Here is a 20,050-nt window from a genome sequence, read left to right on the forward strand (position 1 = left end):
TTCAGGTTAAGAACCTTAAACTCATTCTTGACTTTTCTTCTTTCACAGCCCATACCAACAAATCTAATTAGTTCTCTCTTCAATATATATCCAGAATCAGACCACCTCTCAGCCCTCTACCATTACCACCTAGTACCAGTGACCATCTTCTCTTTGTCTTTCCTGTATCATTGCAATAGCTTCCTAACTAATCTCCCTTTTGCTCTTGTCCCTTTTAGTCTATTCAAAACACAGCAGTTAGAGTGACCCTTTTCTAGCATTTTAGTCAAATTATGTCACTCCTTGCTCAGAACCTCTCAACAACCCCTTCTTTGACTTAGAGTAAAAGCCAAAGGCCTTAAATCCTCAGTAAGACCCAGCTCCCCATTATTTCTATGAGCTCTCCAGTCTTCCTTTCCACCTTGCTCATTCCATTTTAGCCACATTGACTTCCTTCCTATTGCTCCCTGCGTTTTTATCCTGCTTCTACCTCAGGATATTTATACTTATTCCCTGTGTTTGGAATGTTCTTCCCAGATATATGCATGGCTTATTCCCTTGCTCCTTCAGGTTTTTATTCAAATATCTTTTCGATGAAATCTTTTCTGGTCACTTTATCTATAGTAGATGGGAAGACACAGCTACAGTATTTTGCAGCAACTCCAACCAAGAGATGGGATCTATTTTCCCACTTGTTGAATCTATGTTGGCTTTCTGACTAGCATGAACAAGAGAAAGCAGTAGAAGCAATGTTTTGTTTGTGTTTCAGCACCCAGGCCTCAAGAGACCTTGCAGTTTACGCCTTTGCTCTCTTGGGGTGCTGCCAGAGCCATGTGAAGAAGCCTGAGCTAGATCGTTGAGTAGTGAGAGCCCACATGGAGGGAGACACCTGGCTGACAGCCAGCATCAAGGCCCCAGATATGTGGATAAGACTGTCTTAGACTCTCCAGGCCCAGGCAGGCTGCCTGATGACTGCAGCCACGTGAGGGGCCCCATGGAAGACCAGCAGAAAATCTGCCCAACTGAACCTGGCCAAAAGTTTTGACCTACAGAACTGTGAAAAATAATAAATATTTGTGGTTTTAAGCCACTAAGCTTTGGGGAGATTTGTTATGTAGTAATAGATAACTGAAGCACTACTTAAAATTTCAACCTTTCCTTGATACTACTTGAATTCCTTTCTTCCTAGATTTATCTCCTTAGTTCTTACTGCTGTTGCTTATGTTTTATGTAATATGCCTTATTTGTGGATCTGTCTATATTAACTAGAACGTAAGTTCTAGGAAGGCAGGTATTTATTTTTTTAATATTCACTGCTATTGCTCCAGTGCCTAGAACAGTGATGGTCAATAGGCTCTCAATTAATATCTGTTAATAAATACATGAATATATGAATGAATTGCATATTTGGAAAGGACCTTACACAGCTTCCAATGTAGCCCTTTCTTTTTCTGAATGAGGAAACTGAAACCCAGTGGGATTAAGTAACAGTGTCAGAAATGGAACTCGATTCTTCATACTCCCAGCAAAAAAAAAGGTCTAGTTTTTCATCACACTATAGCTCCCTTGGTATTAAGTGGAACTAAAAGAATTGCAAGTGACAGAAACCCAGCCCAAGTTAGCTTAATAAAAGAAAATGGAGGGGGGGGGGGCAGAATTTATGAGTTCATGAAACTGGCAAGTCCAGAGATACATCTAACTTCAGACATGACTGGATCCAGGTGCTCAAGTGACAGGCCTCTGTCACTCTCTCTCCACTATCCACTACCAGGTCCATAACTCCAGAGAACAGAGATAGTCTTTGCTGACAGCAATTCCAGTTAACTGCCAGGGTCATGTCAGGTGCGGGGCAGGGCTGTCTTCTTGCTGGCCAGGACTGGGTTATGGGAAGAGCACCTTGGATGGAGTCGGGGGCAGGGTTAGCCCCACCCTCACCATATACAGTGGGCTTCCCTGGGAGAGAAGGGCTCTGTTATCAGCGGGGAGGGAAGGTATTCCAGCCAGACTGCAACTCTAGATGACTACTTAGGTTCTGCTAGCAGCACTGTGCAACTAGCTGTAGATAAACCCTCTTAGATAACAGAAAAGAAGTAGATACCATTGATTTTCTCTTAGAAAGAAGGGCCTGTAACAAAACAGGAGAAATTTCATGTTGAATGGAAAAGCAGGTAGATGTGATTGCCATGTGTGCTTCAATCCTCTTGCCTGACTTCAACCGATATTCTCCATGGCACATTAGAAGCTACAGATGAGGGGGGCGGGGTGGGAGTCCACCGGTGCTTACAATCCAGGTCAAGTAAGCTTCCACAGCTACATCCACAACCTGGAGTAAAAGCTGAAGTGTTTCAGAAAACCCTGCCTTGAGGGGAGAGATGGGGGAAAGACACTACATTTTATGGGGAAAAAATCACCATGTTTAACAAAGATTTTGAGAACAAGCTGAAATGAGAATATACAATGTCCATTATAGGGCAGACTGAGATGAGAGAAGAGAATCAATATGCCTCAGCAATACTTAAGCGATGTTTTTCATCTGGAAAATGATCTTAGGACCACTTTTGCTATTTTGAAATCCAGCCCAAGTACTTGGCAGAAGATGACCTTTTATGCATTGCATTTTGTAAAGAACTATATATAGTTTCTTGACTAAAGGGGAAAAATGAAATAGAGAGAAAAATGGTGTATCCGGATTTTTGGCCAAAAAGCAGCACATGGCGGGGGTGGGGGAGTGGGGGGGGTGGAGAAAGAGAGAGAAAGAGAGAGAGAGAGGAGAGTGAGAGCTGCTGCAGACTTGGCCCAGTAGAGCACTCTGGCTGAAACGTCATTATCTGAAGGATTCTAGACATCTGCATTATTTTGCATGAGCCACCATCAGCAAGTGACTTAGGGCAGGGAATGAAAAGCATTGTTTTTTTTTATTTCTCAAAACCATTTTGTCCTGATTCTTGGCTTCACATGCTGCTGAGGAGAAAAGGTCACCGATTTCTGAAAGGTTAGAGAGTCTTTTTTTTTCTTTTAAAGAATAACATTTCAGCTTGATATTATTTTAGTATTTACCACTCTGTATTGTCTTAGACCTCATCTTGGCAAAGGGCTCCTAAACAACTGCCACTTTTAGCATTGCTGCCAAAAGGCGCCCTTTCACAATAAAGCATGCTGTGCTTTGGCAGGAAATCAATAAAGTGAAAATCTGTTCTCATCATCCATACATTTACCATCACAATCAACAATCAAAGGCAAGACCTGGGTTCTTTATCCACAGGCTCCAGCCTCCCAATTTTCTGCTATGAAAGGCAGCATAAATTAGAACCCTTGGTTCCTGTTAGCTGGGCTTAATGGGTATGATTTATGAACCATTAAATGAGGTTATGTAAATTGATCCTTAGCAGAATGCTAGCGCCCAGGTGACAGGTGCAGCGTGCTCGTCCACAAGGGTTCTGCACAAATCAGATTTCAGTGACATTCAGTTTGAGGAAAGAGAAATATGTTGTCAACAAGGAAGTGATTTAAATAGTGCCCTGGGTTTGTCAGCAATTACGCCTTTCTTCTTAATTGCTGCAAACTATATAAATTCTAATAGGAAATAAATTAGTAATTTACCAGTTAATGACAAGGGGTATAAAGGAGAAGGGCTTAAATATTTTAAAAGCCATATTACTAGTGAGGCCATACACTTGGGTGATTTCACTTAGGCTGTTAAAGTGGAAGAGATGCTTTAAACCAGGACTAGAAACTTTGACACATGACTGCTAAAATTACATTCATTGCAACAGAAAAGAAAACTGGATCCACTCAGAAAATGCCCTTGCAGAACTGCTCATGTGTCCACAGAAATGGAGATGTCACCAGGTTTCTATTTTACATCACCGTTAAATCTTAAGCTTAAAACAAATGGTCTTTTTAACCCACGTGTGCAAATAACTTACTTTACCCTTTAACACTTTTTGTAAACCTGGTCTCTGACCAATCAAATTAAAAACATGCAATTGTAAATATATAATGACAGTGAAGGTATCTGATATGGCTGGTGTTGCAGGGCTTTTCTTGACTTATTCCAACAATAGTTAGCAAAAACATCAATACTTCCTGCTCTACCCTTTGCAGTGAAAGGAGCAGGCTTCGTACATAATGATGATGCTCTCACTTTGAGTCTGCAAACTAAAGGCCCAGTTTAAAAAACCAAAAACAGAGCCCAGGGGATGCACATGTGAATTAATGTCACGAGCTTTGAAAAAGAAAAAATAAAAAATCTCAAATCCATTCCTCCCCGTGGGCTCACTGCCCGTAATCAAGTATGTGGTGGCCTCTGAGGAAGGTTTCTTCTGGGAAAGTGAGTTCACTGTCATCCCCAGCTTTTGTCTGAAGCCATTATTGTGCCTGTTTCCATGAGGCTGACCCCGGTAAGAGGACACATATGGATGTGATAGTAATGCTCCCTGGTCCCTGGCTGAGCCTATTAGAGCTTCCTACAGGGGGTCTCCACCACTCTTTTTATTAGTCGTCTCTACTTCACAAGTGCAGTTGTTTATGGACAGGGGAGATGATTTGAACCAAAGTGGTGCTATACTAAAGAGTGGCGATAGGGCAAAGGCCATATGCTGAAAGAGGGCAGTAACAGTGGCCCGCTAGGAGAGGCTGTGCTGAGTAAGGGGAACTATGAAGATGTCATTTGTGAACTTAGAAAAGAGGCTGCAGAGGCCGTAAGGGAAAAATTACATAACCAATGACATCTGTAGATAGTTTTGTTGTATCATTGTGACTTTGGTCCTGGTGGGTAAAAATAATTTGGAGGCAGAAAAGAGGTATGAGCAAGAGTTTTAAAACTGTTTATAGGAAAAACCCCTTGGAGATCCATGCATCAGTAAAGGCCCACTGGTTATTTCAAATACTAGCTCTACTATTTATTAAACTCATGACTGTGGGCAAATTAATTTACCTTCTGAGGTTCTGAGAAATAGCTGCTATCAAATATGATTCTGTTGTGAGGATTCAGTAAGATAAAGCACAAAAGTGCCAACATACAATCAATGCTCAGTATATCATAGGTTGGGGGTGTGTGTGTATATATGTGCATAGAGAGAAAGCAATCTTAATTTTCTAGAACCATGAGCTACTTACTCTCTAGATGCCTCTGTTCATGTAAAGCTGTTCTTCAGTGCTAAGTCTACAAGTACCTCTCATCCAAAGCATCCAATTCCTGCTCCCGTACTTTGACCCTCCCTTGCCTCCTTTCCCACACCTTTGCCGAAATGGTTTAGTCGTTTAGAAGATGATTCTAAACCACATCATCATGCTTTCTGTCTCAACTTCCATGCTTGTTAGCTGTGTGGCCTTGGGCAAGTTATTTTACCTCATATTCCTTCCCTGTATAATGGGAATAAAAACTACTACCTACTGCATGGGGTTGTGTTGAAGATTAAATGAGTTAACATATGTGAAGTGCCAAGAACAGAACCTGGCACATAATATGTGTGATATACTATTATCATTATTACAATTATTATGACAGCGGCCCCTACCTTACAAATCTCTATGTTCAAATATTCAACTGCATGCTTGGAAGAGGGCGTGAACATTTACTAAGCCCAAACCACATGCCAGGAACTTTCCATACATAGCTAGGACTAAAAATGTGATTTTATCCCCTTTGATAAAGTAGAGGCTTAGTGTGATTAAATAAAAGATTACAGGGCAAATAAGTGCAGAGCTGGCATTCAGAGCCAGGTTGTTTCATCCCCAAACATGTGCTCTATTCACTGTGCCACGCCATGTCATGAATCCCAAGGTAGGACATCCACAGGCACAGGAGAGAAATGGACACGAGTCCCTCTGATAGAACTTCCCTTTGATACCATGGAAAGAGCACTTGGCTCCAACTCTCACTCTTTGAATTTTAGTTTCCTCACCTATAATAACAGAGGCACTGGACTGGAAGCTTCCAAACCATGCCTCCCTGAGCCCTTGAGTTTCTTCAAGATTGTTCAGGGGTCACTGCAGTCTGAAGGCCCAACAGACAGAGACTGGGCCCTCCATAAGATGCTCTTCCTGTCCAAACAGTATGTACTGGGACACTGATTAAGATGTTTGACAATATCAAAATCCTTTTCAGTTCTAATATTCTGAGTTCAGTATCTTTTTCGAATTTTAGAGTGCCAGTATTACCCAAATCTATACAGAAGTAATGTTCAATTCAAAAAATATTTCTCTAGTTCTATTACATGCAAGACACCATGTTGGGTGTTGAATAGCAACCCACCCTCCTCCCCAAAACTGTCTTACAAGAGCTCCCTGCTCTGCATTGAGGGTACTCAATTTATTTCAGGAATTGTGTTTTCAATTCACTTAAAAGCCGGAATGGGAAAAGTTCTCCTAAAGTTTTTTAACTTTGTACTTCAGACCCCCATTTCCTGAGGACTATTTTTTCCCTTCCCTATCTCCAAGTCTCATCTGTGTATGTTGTCTTGTGAACACAGCTCTGTGTCCTAAAGAGCCTAATACATTGCTATTTTCTTCAATAAGTAATACTTAAGTGAACAGCCACTGCCCCTCCTTTGGGGCAAACCCCAAACTTTCTGATATTTTCACTCTGTTTTCAGTTTGCACACCAGCCTTCTGGGGGTCCCCCACCCTTACTAGACCTAGAATTTTATTCTAGGAGAAGGCATCACTTGCTAAGGGAATTAGCCTCTCTCCTTGTGTTCTGATTCAATGGAGATTATCTCAGGGAGTTCAGCAGTTCCTCTGTGACTAGTTCCCAGGAGGCTAAATTCTTCCCCCAGGTCTCCGGAGCTATTCCCCTCCCCCATTCTTATTTCTTGGAAGAGGGATCAACAAGGAGCGTGGAACCCGGAATATAATGCCTGATGGAAGAAGGAATGCAAATGAAGGGTTGGCTGGAAAATGAGGAGTGCAAGAAGAATTTCCTGTCGTTCTGCAAGGCAGCAAGTGAGGGCTCATCTATGCTTAGGAAAACTGCTTTTTAAGAATGCCATGATATTTGGAAAGGTTTTATATTGCAATAGTACCTTTGTTTAGGAAAATGCTTAAGAATGAGCCTCTGGGTTGAAGAACTCAGTGAATTCTTAGAACCCTGTATTCTAAAATGTCTGTAAACATTTCTGTCTTTAAGAAAAATATGGGCAAGTTTGACTGACTATTCCAAATATCTGTGTGTGTCCGCACACAAGTAAGAAAGAGAGAAGAAAGACTGAGAGAGAGGCTATTTCAGCTTCACCACCTAAGTCAGTCTCTCAAGTCCAGCTATGTGCCAGAGTTACCTGGGGAAACTAAAAAGATGATAAACATATAGATAAATTTAGATTCCTTCGGTGGAGATTCTCATTCTGGCATCCCTTATCTTTGAAAAGCTCCCCAGGTGATTAGGATGCCCAGCCAGAGTTGAGATCACCAGTCTAAGCAAAAACAGGCACTGGAGGCCCTCATCACAACATCTTTGGCTCCACCTGTGCTTTTGTGTCCTGCTGAGTGTCAATCAGCCCCTTGCTACACTGTAGTGACAAGATGAATGACACAGGTTGATTGCATGTATGGAATATAGCCATCACTTTCCTGGGTCTGTAAATTCTCTGCTCATAGCTTATTCCTAAAATAATGCTACTTTTAACCAAAATACTGCTAACTCCAGGAAAGCTAGAACTCTGTCATAATTAATGCAATTGATCTTTTTGAGAGGTCATTTATTCCCTCTGGATAAACGTCCTGCTTTAGCAAGTTTACAGAGTACCAGCAGTCACCTTTAGCAAACTGAGGTGCTATGAAAACATTTCATTTGACATAATGAATAACACTGAGCAGCAACAACTTCAGTGTTTTTTTTACCCTGAACTATTTCTTGCAACAAAAGATCAATAAGTTGCACCGATTTTTTTTTTAACTTGAAAAGTTGATGCCTACTGTATTAGTCAGCCAAAGGGGTGCTGATGCAAAATACCAGAGATTGGTTGGCTTTTATAAAGGATATTTATTTGGGGTAGGAGCTTACAGATACCAGTTACTTCCCTCACCAAAATCTTTTGCCAAGTGTTGGAGCAAGATGGCTGCCGACATCTTTGAGGGTTCACTCCTCCTGGGTTCCTCCCTTCCAGGGTCTTGCTTCTCTCTGGGTTCAGGGTTCCTCTCTTCCCAGGGCTTGCTTCTTTCCTGGGCTCAGATTTCCTCTCTTCCTGGGGCTTGCTTCTTTTTCCTCTGAGAGCTTACTTCCCAGGGCTCCAGCTTAAGGCTTTAGCATCAAACTCCAACATCAAAACTCTAATATCAAAAATGCTCAACTTTGTCCTTTGCCATGTCTTTTATCTGTGAGGGGTGGGGACTTAATGCCCTAATGATGTGGCCCAATCAAAGCCCTAATCATAACTTAATCATGCCCAGACCAGATTACAAACATAATCCATCTATTTTTGGAATTCATAACCATATCAAACTGCTACACCAACTATAATAGACTAGGAAGCTTATCCTGTGGTTTAGTCCCAAATAAGCAAACACTTGATTTAGGGCCTGACAACAGCATTCCTGGGCTACAGAATCAACCCCTGAGCTGGTGCTCCACCCCACTTCTATACACAAGTTTCTCTCCTGGTCAACTCACTGGACAGGTATTAGAATTGAAAGTGCTGCTTGCCCACTTGTAGAACCCCACCCCCTTGTGTGGTTGAAAAACCTCTGTTTCCCCTTCCATAATAGAGCCCACCTCCCTGTATCTATAATAGGGAATTTGCCTCACCTTATGTTTAGTAATGAGAAATTTGCTTCACTTTAAGATAAGCCCCCACTTCGTAGAACCAGTTAAGGCTATTCCCAACCAGTCCCAGGTCATGGAGCATGTGCAGATAGAAAAAAAACATTCTGACCTGGAGTTACCTTTACCTAATTATAACAGTAAAAGTCATACCCACACTACATACTAAGCTGTCATTTTAAAACATACTATGAATGAGTAAGCATGATTTGTAGTGGTGCATGCTCTACTTAATCCAGCCTCCTGGCCTACGTAATCTCACTTCATCCTATCTTATTTTCCTAAGCCAACCTCCTTCAAATTGCATGAAAGTCACAAGACTCTTATAGCTTGAGGAGATAGATTTGAGCTTGCTCCTGTCTCCTTACTTGGTACCTCATAATAAACTCTCTCCTCAAAAACCTGGTGTCACTGAATTGGTCTCGTATGGGCATTGGGTAAGGAGCCTACTTGTTTGGCAGCAGAATCAGCTTCTTTCCCTTTTGCATAATGTTGCTTTTCTCTCAAGAACTTCCAGGGGCTCCCTGATATTAATCATTTCAAATCCAAATTCATCTAGCCAGGCTGGCCTTCTTCCAAATCGAAGGCCTTATTTATTGCTCCTCAACATGAACTCCCCTCACCAGGCCAGAAAGAGCTATAGAACTCTTGCTCATTGTTAATGCTGGATGATACCCACCCTGTCCTGACCTTGACACCCTTCCCACTTCTGCCTTGAACTTGGTTGTGACCAGAAGGGCTAGAGCTTTACTTCCAAAGCCCTTTTGGACTCCATCCCAGAATAGCTCTTCTGCGCCATAGCAGGATGAAGCTCCACACATACCTTCCATTTGTTCAACCCTGGCAATGTCCATGTTGTGCCCGGAAAGTGCTCTGACCCACATGACTCCTCCTTCAAAGCATGGCTGAAAAGTCACACCTTCAAGGAAATTTTCACGATTCGCTTCACTTCACATTGCCTGTCTGCAGTTTTCATTAAGTTTTCATGACCCTAGATTGTCGTCTGTGCCATATTTGCCATCACCAGCAGGACTGGAACCCCTTAAGGGAAAGCATTTTGTCTTCTACTACTTCTGTAGTCTCTAAGATCCTCTAATATTTGGTGAAAATAAGCCAAAACAGCTGGTGTTCTTTTGAGGGATGGACCTGCAGCCCTGACTGGTGTGAGGACCTGTCAGCTGTTGGATAATCTGGGGGCTGTGAGATTGTGGGAGCCCTGAACTCTACTCTGAGGCAAGTCAGAGAAAGTAAAACAGGGCATACCAGCCCCAGCATGGAAGTGGAGTGTAAGGGTTTGGAAAGAGCAGGGCAAAATGCTCCAGCAGCACAGCTCTAGCTTTCCCTCTACGTGGGCCTTGCTTCAGGGTCTGCTTCCCTCTACTTTTTTTCCTCCCCTACTTCCTTTCAGTCCCCCACCCTACCCTTTTTGCTCAACCAAATCTACTTCCCATACTTGGAAGGAGAAAGAAAGATTTTATTATTATTATTATTATTATTATTATTATTGTTATCCATAGTGACAGACCATCAGTAGGCCGCATTTGACAGGATTCAGATTTCTGTGATTCAACAAGGGGGTTTGTAGTAGTTTTCTCCAACATCAAACTTCTTGATAAGCTCCAGCCCAAAACTTTTCTGGGTTGGCTTAGGTATCTTGTTTACACCAGCCACAATTTTTATTCCTTTCTACTGCCTTCTTATAGAGAGAAGTATCCTGCTTCCCACTCATGTGGATCCTGAAGGACTTCAGGACCTTAGTCAAGATAACATTACTTTTCCTCCAAGGAAACAACTCATGCTGCTATTTACTAGTACTCTAAATTCAATAAATCTTCATGGTATGGTATAAAGTAGGCATATGATATGATTCAGCGTATTTTATAGGTGGGGAAGGGAGGCAATGAGTAGCCATCAGGAAGCTCATGGGGGTGAGAGGGGATAATAATTATTTGCCTTTTGCTTTTAGCCTTTCATACCTCTTCATCTTTCTCTTAATTTTAAAACCAAATTATTCTATGAAATAGTCTCAAACCAATCTTGAAATATCCAACTAGAGGCACTCAAATTATCAAAAGTAAAAAATACGAGGAACATGTTCCATCTTTATGATGTAACTTAAAAATTTTAATGAAAAATAAAAAAAGGTTCACTGAGCAGCTATTTCTGATTCAGCCAAATCAGTAAACTGGAGGCTGTGGATTATTAAAGAAAGCATCAACAGCTTTCACAGGTTACAGAAATCTTTGATCTGTACATTCTCAATCTTGGCATCCTTCCTTCACTAATTCTCCGCTACCACCCCCCTCCATCTCCTTGTTAAAATTTGTTCGCTGATACTACTACTGTAAAAAGTAAGGATGTGGAACAGAGTTTGGGGAAAATGCTGTATTCTAAGCCAGTTAGACAAGGCTGAGGATTAAACATCTCCAAATGAGGTCTGCAGAGCTCCTTGATGCCCTCTTGGCTCATTGAACCAAATCGTGCAATCCATAATGTTACCCTAAGACCTATATACTTGTCTCATGGTTCTACACGTTGGCAGGGAAGGGGGTATGAAAGAGCAGTGACATCTTCCCTTTCTCCTTTCCTATAATAAGAATAACTGCTTTTATCACCAACTCTTGTTTTGCCCTTATATTGCTAGTCAATATTATTCACATTGGTGAGTGTTCTCAAACACACTTTTAATATCCTCGAGTATTTCCCCATGGATTCTAGGATAAGATATGGCTTCCTAGTTCCCTGGCTATTCTCAGAGGACTCCCCCTTTCTAGGTGGAAGCTTGCCTGCCAGTCTTCAAACAAACGGACCATCCTGAGCACAGGCCCAGCATGTGAGAAACAGTCAGATCTTAATAGTTATCCCTACTCATTTAAAAAATAATGCTGCTTCTTTCAGGGTAACTGGTAAGAATGTGCTGATGTGCCCTTCGAATGAGTTTCGTTGTAATGGGAAAAAACTTATCTGGAAAACGCAATGACAAAAACCCAGAACAAATACTTAATTTAAAGCTCTTGTACTCTGGAGCTGGAACTGGATGGCTTCAGTTGAGAGAACAAAGCTCCTTGTGAAGGAGAAAAAAAATCCCTTCCACCTAGTGGCTTTCTAGGAAATTGCCATTATGATGCTTTTAAATAGGGCCACAGTTTTAAGTTTTTGCTAGTTTCAAAATGTAGCATGGTAGGCTTTTTTTTCTGTGGGACAAATGCCCATTTGCCAGGAATTGAGAGCTTTGGGGTTTTGTTGGGAGACACAATCTATTTGACTAACAGTGTCGCATTTCCTTTACCCTTACCAGGGAATGTCATTCAGATTAATATTCATGCTAAAATCATTGACTTATGTTTATTAAATATAGAAGAGTCTATAAGAATAAATATTCTTGATAAATCAAACGCTGATAGTAGAAACAACTAGCGTCTACTTGTAAGAGTTAACCAATAAAATTAGGTTAAAGATAAGGATAAATTCCAAAAAGCATTTTTTAAAAGTGAGGGTATGCATAATGTGGAAATAATAAATTGTTCTAATTTCATATAAAGACTTCATAGAAATAATAAATTGCTCCAACTTCATACAATGGTGAAACTGAAGATGTGAGGGACAATGTGATGCCTCATCTGCCTCTTCCTCTTTTCTACCTTTTGTTATTATGCCTTTCCTCTACTTCCTTATTTATTTTACTTTCCATCAATATGCACATATTTCACTGAAAATTCTTTTAACAAGTAAATTGTAGATAAATAAAATAAACAGGCTTCATATTGTTGACGACTTTAGAACTAGGGTAACAAGCTTGACATTTCACTAGGAAAATCTCTTATAAATCATCCCTGGAATTTAATATTGAAGTGGTCTCCTACCAGCAAAGTGAAGAGAAGCTTCTCAGGTCATGTGAGTAGCCTAAGGTGACTGAACATCATACACTGCTCTCTTTCCTGAATATACTCTCCAGCAAAGTGTCAGGCATGAGGTACTTGATAAGTTTAAAAAATCATTAATTTGCATATGCATTACCTCTGACATTTCTCCTCAGAACTATAAAGATTATTTACGATTTTAATGTTTGGTTTCAATCAATCTAAAGCCATGTTGGATAAAAAAAATGATGTAGGCATACAAATATGCTGCCATATTTCTGAAATCCAGTTGCTTTAGGAGGGAGCTATTTGCGTATGAATTTTAGTGGAAGGAAATTGATATAAAGTGCTATTGCATTGATTTAAAGAATCTTCAATTCATCATCCTAGTTTTTGGAGTCTATCTGTAAAAGGTTTTGGTCAAAGCTAAATGTCAGAATTTTTTTTTTCCTGCACTCAGCCTGACACTGTGATCTTAGGAAACTAGATTCACTTATCTTCCTTCCACCACATGCAACTTCCAAATAGACTCTGCTAATGTTAGCCATACTATTACTCTGTGCTGGGGTCTACTTAAGGAGCGTGTTCTTTCGGTACATTTGTATTCGTCTTGGATAGGAGCCTAGATAGTGTTGACATTGAGAATATTGTAACGGCAAGGTATAGAGTTCTCCATTCATGCATTTGAATGGGTTTTAAAAGATAATAGTCTATCATACTAGAACAGTTTGAGATCCTCAGCCAAAGAAGAGTTGATAAATATAATTTTGACCACATAGGAGTAGTCATATCAGGTACCATAGACTTCCCTCTTAGAGACCTAAGTGAATGCAGTGACTGGAATTAGACACAGAAGCTCAGGGTCAATGTGAAGGATATAGCAGTTCCCAAACACATGTTTTAAGAAGCTTTGTTGGAGGAAGTTTTATTTAAGTTGAGGCTTAAAGGTGAGGGAGGATTGTCCAGGTGAAGGATAAGGGAAGGATGTTCCAGTCAGCAGGCCAGAGGGACACAAAAAAGGATGGTGCATTCAAAGAATCGAACAAAGGTCAGTGGAGAGTAGGAAAACAGTGGGAATGGATGAGGCTGGTGAAGTAGGTAGGGACCTGGGTGTGAAGATTTTTGTAAATTATATCAAGACATTTGAAATTTTAGGGACAATGGAGATTCATGATGTGTTTCAACCAACTTAGTCACGCTTATATTGTAGAAAGGGCCTTTATCCATCTGGAAGGGGCAACTTTTTCTAGCTTCCACATATTTGCCGTACGTGCTTGGGGGTGGAGGGTGCTGGCTCTGCCTATGGAGAATGACTGACTACACTGGCCTTCTCGTAGATTCTCAAACTCATTCCTTTCCTCTTAGGTCTTAGCATCTGCCTTAATGCTCTTTTTTCTCTTGTAGTTGGTTCATTCTTATTCTTTTGGTTTTAGGTTGCTAGTCACCTTCACAGGGAGGCCCTTCCCAGCTGCTTCTTGCAATTACAACGCTCCTATTTCCCACCCCCCCCCCCCCACTGCCATATTCTGTATTTTGGCTTTGTTGTTGTTGTTGTTGTTGTTGCTTATTTTCTATATAGCCACTCATCACAGTTTGCAAACTGGGTTTTCCTTGAGGACTTTTTTTGGTCTCTCTCCCACTAGTATAAAAAAGCTCCATGGCAGTGGAACCTTGTACCTTTTCGGTGTTACTGATGTATCCACAGCACTTGAGCAAGCTACTTGCTGGTTGCTTGGGAGACTGAGAGTGGGGAGACTAGTTAGGGAGTTGCTGCAGGCATTCAGGTGAGAGACGCTCATGGTCTGAACTAGGGTAGTAGCAATGAACTGATTCTACAAATATTTACAAAATAGTCACAACGGGTCTTAATAATCGATTGGATGGTAAATAGAAGAAAGGTCAGGAGAGATGTCCAGGTTTCAGGCACTTCAGAGTTCTAGTGTCCAAAAGGATTTGAAAAAATATCTATCAATGGTTACTAAAGGTAAATATATATGAAAACTAGACTCTGAAAAATTGCTCCCCAGCTAAATAAGGGTTTTAAAGATATTATTAAGACTTGAACTGAAACAGTGGGTAGTAAGCAGAAAAAGAGCATTGCGGGATTTCAAAGTGTCATGATAAAAAAACAAACGAGATAAATGGTTTTCAGAATGATTGTAATCCCTTATGTAATTGAGATTTCTGTACTTAAATGATAATTCTTCAGTTACAAAGTACAGTAAAAGTGGATTTAAGATTTAAGTAACACCAAGGTCAGTAGAATTGCCATAGGTATCCATAAAGTATCTTCTGTGAGCCATGAATGGTTTGGGAAAAAAGAAATAACAATAACCTTATAGATATTTATGGCAATGATCAGTTTACAAGGTCCTTTCTACATACATTATCTCTTTTGATTATTGCATCTTCTTTGCATTAGTGACCCAATTTTAAAAATGAGGAAACTGGCCTTGTAGAGGCCAAATGATTTGCCCAGGGTTATATAGCTAATTACTCCCTAGACAGGCAGTGCCAATACTAAAATCTCCATTTTACAGGAGAGAAAAAGAGCTCCAGAAATACTTGTCTGATGCTCAGGGATTGCAATGGCAGAGGCAGAACTAAGGAGCAGGTTTTCCCTTTGTCTGCTCTTTCCTCTGTGGGCCAGGGCAGTACAATAAAGACCTGTCATATTTGGGTTTAGGCAGTTTTTCAGGGGCAGATAAGAGATGAGCATTGCCTCTGTCCAGGGGGGTCACTCTCTGTTGCTCAACTCTCCAGGTGCCCTGCTTTCTCTCTCTCTCTCTTTTTAAATAGGAGGTACCAGGGATCAAACGTGGGACCTCATATATGGGAAGCAGGAGCTCAACCACTTGAGCTATATCCACTCCCCCCTGCTTTCTCTTAAGGGATCAACCAATGCCATTGTCAGTGCTGCCAGGGACCAGTGGGAGAAGGCTGAAGAGGAGTCCAGGACATGTGCTGTCTTTGTGACTTTGCTGCTCTCCCCATCTTTCTCATGGCCCATGTAAACTGACTTATGGCCTTTTTCTCATGACATCTCTATCCTATGACCATTTGGTAATAACTCCTGTCAAATGGTTCATTCTATTTGTATATCTTACTATAAATTCTCAAGCTTACTATAAATTTCTCTCCCTCACTTGAGAATTTATAGTAAGATCATCATTTTAAGCTAAGACACATCATAGATCACTGACCGCTGGGCTGCCCTTGTGTCAGGTGCCACACTTGGTCTATCACTTGGGAGAGGATCACATGACTTACATAGGACTGATCGACACAGGGCAGGGCTATGGGGAGGGCAGTTTCTCTCAAAGAGGGATGTGGCAATGGCAGGCATATTTACAACTTTTAAAGAGGAGATACTTGTAGTAACTACCACCTGAGTTTATAGAGACAAGAGGTCATTATGGTTGGAGATGGGCTGGAGGACTTCATGGAGGCAAGGAAATTTGAGCTGCATCTTGAGATATAGACTTTTGCATTATCCAATAAAGAGAGGCTGAGATGACAGAGTTCCAGGGGAAAAAGCATGTTTAAAGGTGTGGAGACTTGGCTTGAGAGAACTCAGAAATGTTCAGAAAGAGCAAATCAGTCAGTATGACTGGAATGTCAAGTCTGTGGAGAACAGTAGTGGGAGAAAAGTAGGCAAGGCCAGACTAGAGATCCTCAACTGGGAGTAGTATTACTATTACCCCATAAGGAGCATTTGGAAATGTAAGGGAACTTTTAAAAAAATGTGCTTGGTTTTGGTTTCCATGGTGACTAGGTGGTGTTACTGGCATTAAGTAGGGGCAGGGAGTGCAGGAGGATTAGGACTGAAAAGAACAATCCTACACAAAGAAGAACTGTTCCTCCATTGGGAAACATTGGGTTAGATGGTGAAGGCCCTACAATGTCATGAGTTTGGATTTTATTTCCAAGAAAAGTGGTGAGTAACAATAGAAGTTTAGGGTGGCTTCCTGATTTTGATTTGGGAAACTGGCAGGAGGTGGTTCTAATAATTGAGGTTGGGATTTGAGGGAGGGGGAAGGTGAAAGATGGCAAGAAAGATGTTGAATCACATTGTCCATGTCACTTACAGGTGAAGAGTTATTTGGCAATCTTTAGAAGACCAGTGATAGGTAAAGTCAAGGGCATGGATAAGATTATCCATAAAAACTGTGAATTTTGGATTAGCCAAGGTCAATTTTTAACCTCAGTCAGGCTTTCCTGCTTCCTACTCAGCACGTTCACAGGAAATACCAATTAAAATTAATTTCAACTTAAGCAAAACATAATTAGGAAGATAAATTTGCTGCCAAAAATATAACAAACTCCAGAATGAAATATAAAATGTTTTTAGCACACTCTGATACTTTTACAGGATGCTTCATATTGCTTCATTTTACAAAATCTAGTAAGTTAAAGCAGGAAATATTTTAGATATTACAAGGAGATTAGCGACAGAAAAAGAGACAGAAGTTAGATCTTCCTTCTCCTCATAAGAGCTCTCTCCCATTTTGCCTGAATGATTTGGATTGTGTGTGTCTCAGGTCTCTCATTTAGCTGATGGCTTTCTGACACACTGTAGACAGAAGTCTTCAGCTGGTTACAAGTAAGGAATATAACAGGACATCAAGCATCATTTCTTGTCCCTCATGTAATGGAAATTATATTTACCCACTGTTAATAATTTGACGTACGCCTGCCCTGATAGAAGGGGCAAAGCATAATGTGAATTTTGATGACCTGGTGATTTAAATCTTAAATTTTAGTTAAGGAAACTGAGGGTTGAATTATTTGCACATCGACCCACAATAGTAGACTCATGGATTAAAATAATCTATGGATGTTATTTTCAGTAACAATAGCAGAATATCCCTTGCCACTTCTAGACGTATCTAGAGGTCGGGAAGAATCACATTACTGCAGTTCAGATTAATTTAGATTTTCAGGTTGTTTTCTATGGACTTGATTCAGACTGTATCATGAAATTTAAAGTAATGTATTCCTTTTTTGTCCACATGCCAGACTGGAGTCATGACTGTTTCCTTACACAATACTTGGCCTGGCGTTGAGTCCTCCCTGGGGAAGGTTTGAGCACGAAAATAGATTTAGGAACTTTTGCTTTCCTCAGATGACCTGCCATTCAGTTGACTGTCAAAGCAGAAGGTCCATTTGTACTTGCTACCACAGAATATCTGCACTCCCAAGTTCTTGCCAAAGAGAATAACTTGGGACACTCTGCCAACAGATTCTCATCAAAAACTTAGTTATGAGAAACAGTATTCACATAGGGTTGCCTAAAGATATGCAGTCCATAATTACACCAGATAATTGTTTCCTAAAATGTCTTCCATACATTTCCCTGAAATGTAAGCACGTATTAAAGCATTTTTAAAAAAGCAAATAATTTTGGTTAAACTCTGGTTAGACAAAGTTTGTTTTTTTTCACTGAAGGACTTCTTAGAACACTTAATATGTTAATATGCTAATGTTAATGTACATATAAGTCCACGAATAAGGGTCTAATATGTATGTCGTATTTTCTAAGCATATTTTACCACAAAACTTTGTTTTAGGTCATATCACAAGGAATACTTGTGTTCCTCAGAACATATACTATTCTAGATATTCTAAACTTTATCTTTAGGTTTAGACAGGTCATCAGAGTTCTGGACACCTGGCTCCATTATTCCCTGTCATAGAATTACTTTGAATTTATGGTATGTGATTTAGCCTATGTTAAAGACATTGTAAAAAAAAATTGCTCTACAGCATTCACGATTATGTCTAATAACAGGATGCCCTGGAAGACACTGTCCATTGTCTTAACCAATAACCCATTGGAACATTTCTCTCAAGTCAACTCAAGGGATCATTGGACATCATTTGAACAACTTTTCTTTTTAAATATTATGGACATTATATATTTTATGAGTAATTATTTTTTACATTGCTAGGAAGCTCAAAATGAAATTTGTAGCCTACTTCTAAAATGGTACATAATCATATAATAATATTCACTTTGTACAAATTTTATCCTGGTTTTCATATTATTTCCTTTCAACTTGATTCCCAAATTTTAAAATCCTGTTCATTTACCCTTTCAACAAGTATTTATTTAGCCCCTTCAATGAGACAAGCCCATGGCTAGGTGTTAGAAATACAATGGTGAATAAGATATACATGATATACACTACAGATCTTAGAGTCTAAAGGTGGACACACACTGGTAAATTACAATCCAATGTGATAAGGACTCAATAAGGAATTACAAGAGGGATTTCTAACCCCATGGAAAGATCAGAGAATACTTTTTATGCTACCATTCACAATCATCAGAAATAAATTTGTTCAAGCAACACTGGTCTACAGTCTGCTTTGGATCCCTCCTTTATCTTATGGTCAAAGACCTCAGTGCCTATTCCCCATCTTACGTAAGCTGCATCCAAGCATAAGGCCCGAGTCCTGCCTGGCTGTATTGGTTCCTCCTGTTGTGTGCTTGGGATAGTGTCTATTCTCATTTCCTGGTAGGAGATTTGGCAAAACTCCATCACTATACATATCTGGCCTTGGATATCCTGGATTCCCAACAGCCCATTGCCTAAGTGCTCTTCCTTATCTGATACACTCGAGATAGCCAAGGAGAGGGTAAAAGGAGGAAGGAGAAGAACATGAGGACCTCCACTTTCTAAATATCTCCACAAAGAGGGAAGTAGGAGCAATAGCCAAAGAAGGATCCTGAGGAAGACCGCTCAGAGAGACAGGAAATCCAGAGTGGTTCGTGGTCATGGTGCCTTGGGAGGAAAGAAATTTTAAAGGTATTCAGAGTTAGAGAGAAATCAGGAAAATTAAAGATTGTCGTGTAGCCATCGGATTTGGTGTTATGAGAGGTAATGGTAAATAACAAAGGGCAGGGAAACGGACTTTGGCCCAGTGGTTAGGGCGTCTGTCTACCATATGGGAGGTCCGCGGTTCAAACCCCGGGCCTCCTTGACCCGTGTGGAGCTGGCCATGCGCAGTGCTGATGCGCGCAAGGAGTGCCGTGCCACGCAAGGGTGTCCCCCGCGTAGGGGAGCCCCCACGCGCAAGGAGTGCGCCCGTGAGGAAAGCCGCCCAGCGTGAAAAGAAAGTGCAGCCTGCCCAGGAATGGCGCCGCCCACACTTCCCGTGCTGCTGCCGGCAACAGAAGCGGACAAAGAAACAAAAGCAGACAAAGAAACAAGACGCAACAAATAGACACCAAGAACAGACAACCAGGGGAGGGGGGGAAATTAAATAAATAAATAAATCTTTAAAAAAAAAAAAAAAAAAAAAAATAACAAAGGGCAATTTTATCTGGGTGGTGAGGGTACAAAGAGTTAAACACTATACAATCCAATATGGCTGTGGGTGGTGAGGCTGTGGAAACAGCAAATATGGACTAGCCTCTGGGCAGTTTGGGGAAATATAGGGAAAGCCA

At 40.7% G+C, this 20,050-nt stretch overlaps 2 long non-coding RNA genes across 2 annotated transcripts in view; one reads left to right on the forward strand and one right to left on the reverse strand.

Annotated features, from left to right (window-relative positions):
• Positions 1-20,050, forward strand: part of LOC131277944 (uncharacterized) — a 61,032-nt gene that overhangs the window by 35,044 nt on the left and 5,938 nt on the right. The gene's annotated exons all lie outside the window — the stretch shown is intronic.
• Positions 1-20,050, reverse strand: part of LOC139438669 (uncharacterized) — a 36,247-nt gene that overhangs the window by 3,349 nt on the left and 12,848 nt on the right. The gene's annotated exons all lie outside the window — the stretch shown is intronic.

Source organism: Dasypus novemcinctus, chromosome 3 (genome assembly GCF_030445035.2).
Source record: "Dasypus novemcinctus isolate mDasNov1 chromosome 3, mDasNov1.1.hap2, whole genome shotgun sequence".
Taxonomy (NCBI): Eukaryota; Metazoa; Chordata; class Mammalia; order Cingulata; family Dasypodidae; genus Dasypus; species Dasypus novemcinctus.